Here is a 3,470-nt window from a genome sequence, read left to right on the forward strand (position 1 = left end):
AAGGTCAACCCCCAACCTGTACTGGTGCATGGGGTTATTCCTCCCCAGGTGCAGGACCCTGCACTTGCCTCTGTTGAACTTCATGAGGTTCCTCTCCGCCCACCTCTCCAGCCTGTCCAGGTCTCTCTGAATGGCAGCACAGCCCTCTGGTGTATCCGCCACTCCTCCCAGTTTTGTATCATCACCAGCAAACTTGCTGAGGGTGCACTCTGTCCCTTCATCCAGGTCATTTGTGAATAAGTTGAACAAGACTGGACCCAGTACTGACCCCTGGGGGACACCGCTAGCTACAGGCCTCTAACATTAGGTTTTAAGCATCTTGTTTCAGTGTCTCCCTTTCAGAAAATGGGGAAATAATTTTCTAACCTCTGAGAACAACAAACAGCAGTGAACGGAGGAGCCTACAGCACAGGGGGCACAGCCTCTGCTATGGTTTTGATCCAGGAAAAGCATTCAGCAGGAACATCACACACTAGCAATCATCTGTGCACACAGTCAACACCACTGGGAGATGCCTGCTCTAAAGTGAGCCGAAATCTGTCCTTCGAAGTTGTGTCTCCAGGCCCCATTCGTACACAGAAGCTCAGCTACAAGTGTCCTGCCTTGAACAAAACATGAACATTTATAAATGGAAGTTAAAAAGGTGAGGCTGACTACATCATTCAAAATAAGGTGCTCCAGAACAATGTTCTCCTCCTCTCCCATTATACTTCCTTTGGAGTTTGTTTTCTTTTTTCATCTTTTGGCTGTGTCTGATGCCAGGCAACATAACTCACGTGAAGTCTAGTAGGCACTAGCACACACAGAGAGGAGACCAGCCTCTTTCCTGAAGCCTCCACAAGCAACCCAGGAACATTCAGCTCAGCCTCTCCTCTGGTATTTGGGTCATGGGTCTTTGATTTTTTAGAGCAGGGATGGGCCAGATGACTCTACATGTAGGAAGAGGAAGCCCAGGAGAACAACAATGAAAAGGGAAGATGAAAGACACTTTGTGGTGCAAGACCTCTTGCTAACCTATACATGTTTATTTCTCTTACCTCTTGGGCTACTGGCCAGATCCCCATCAGGAGTGGTACTAACATGTCCACTTGTGTCAGACAACACACAACTGCAAAGGCTGTGCCAAACCTGCACATTTCTGGGAGGTCACTGAAGAAGAATTTCTTCCTTTTGCTTATAGCAGTCATCCATGCATCCAGCTTCCAGAAGAAATGAGTGGGGCTGTATTTCATAGCTCAAGCTAAGATGGGCCAAAGCACTTAATTTTGCATCTACATTTTTTGGGGGAATTGACCTTATGCAGTTGGAATAGCCTACAGCATAGCTTAGCTAATACTTCCCACAAAAGAGCAGGGTCATGTAGCAGGCCCTGTGGCAACAAAACCTTAGGGAAGGGCGAAAGAGATGTTTGTTATGATGTTATTTGGGGTTGGTCAAGAGAGAGGCAGAGTTTGGCTCCAGCTGGTGTTTATGGCACACATCTGAGAACAAATTACATGTGGCTAGAAGGAAGACTCCATGTTATTATGGCTAAAATCATGTCTCAGTATCTAGCCTCTATTTTAAGTAGGTGATGCATATATGTTCTCATGCCAGTACTCTTCAGTCTTTTAGCTGAAATAGTAATTCTCCTTCCCTGGGATTTACCCATCTGATGTATTAATAGGCAGCAATCATATGCCCTCTTAACGTTTATCTTTCTAGGCTAAAAAAAGCAAAGCCCTTCTGGACTCATATGACCATGTCTCCCCTTTTTCCAGATCACTCTAGTGTCATTCTTTGCACTTGTTGCATCTTTTTCTCTCCTTTCCCAGTTCTTCTGGATGTCACTGCTGTCTTCCTCAGTACTGGCAATGTCATTTTGACTTGAAGAGACACCTAATACCTACATTCTTCCTCCAAGGAAACACCTACATTTTTCCTCCAAGGTCATAAATGAAATTAATTGGTGCCAAAACCAGTCCATAAAGGAATTTCACTAATGATTGCATTACAGAGACCAGGCCAAACACAGCAGAAGCTCTGATTAGTTTGCTGCCTCTTTGGTGAAGAAATATGTCAGCTAGTGCATCCAGGAATAGCTGGGTCCAGCCTTTGCTAGTAGCAATCATTCTCCACTCTGCATCTGGCAAGTTAAAATCTCCAGTAACAACAATTCCTCGTACTTTATGTCTCTCTAAAAACTTTAGAGACCTTCACCAATATCCTGATCCAACCATGGACAACTGCAGCAGAAGTCTAGTCATCTTTCCTTGAGGTGATTTGAACCCAGACAGGTTCTGTTTTATCATCTCTACTGCTTCTTATTTCTTAATAGTCAACTATAACATGAATGGGCAATACTATGACACACCTCCACTCATCTTTGTTCTTCTTCAGAGCAGTGCAAATCCTTCAGTCTCAGTGGTCCAGCCATGACAGCTGCCCATCATGCCTCTGGCGTTTCTGACAGTTTCATAGCCTCATTCTAGCTCCTCCACTATATTGCTCATGAGCACTTTGTCTTAATGTTCAGTTGTTTCCATTGTTTCTCTCATTTTCCCACCTGGACTGGGTATATAACATTGGATGGAGCATCTGCTTCCTGCTCCAATCAGTGTTATACTCTTGCTGTCATATTTTCTTTTATTCATCACTGTATCTTAGTTTTTATGCTCTTCATTCAACTAGCAATCAAAAGCAAGCACGGAAACCACACAAATCCCAACTAAAAAGCACACACAAACTCCCAAATCCTCCTCTCCATGCCTTAATTTAAAGCCCGTCTTTTCCACCTGACTCCCAGAAGGCTATGTTCCTGCACATGCACCCTCCAGCTGCCAAGGAAAGCCCTCTTTCTGCGGATGCCATCAATGTAACAATACCTCACTGACAGCAATTCCCAAGCAATATCTGTGATGTCTGGGTCAAGGCTTTGCCCTCTTTCTCTTTGTCCAAATTTCACAGAGAAATGAGCGCTGTTTTGGGCAGTGTCTCCAGTCATCCTTCTTCCATTTCAGTGGGAATCTGGACATGCCATTTGCCTCAACATGAAGGGAATTGCTGGTTTATCATTTCAAGCTCCTTTTCAGTTCCAGATGTTTATCTCTGTCGCAACAGGGATGACGGTTTGTCTTAAAGAGTCCCCACTCACATAGGCTGTCTTTTCCTGGAGCTCCTGGTGGTCCCTGGCTCCATTCTGCCCCTGGCCCTTTCCCTTGGCAGATCTTCCTGTAGCGTCTCCTTCTTTGCAGCTTCCTGGGTGTTACTCTCATTCGTGAGCATGTGCCTCTCTATACTGCACTTAGTGCGCAGGCAGGGTCTGGGATGGGATGGCAGGATCCTTGCTGCACTGGGATTTCCAGTCAGACCAGCACACACCTTCTGATAGCCTAAAACCAAACAAAAACCTCCTTAGAGGATGTGTGCAAGTAAGTGAAATATGGCAGCTGTTGAGCAACTTGAAGGAAAACTACTATATAGCTTTAGTG

The sequence above is a fragment of the Apteryx rowi genome, unplaced genomic scaffold (assembly GCF_003343035.1).
Source record: "Apteryx rowi isolate R43461 unplaced genomic scaffold, aptRow1 scaffold_228, whole genome shotgun sequence".
Lineage (NCBI taxonomy): Eukaryota > Metazoa > Chordata > Aves > Apterygiformes > Apterygidae > Apteryx > Apteryx rowi.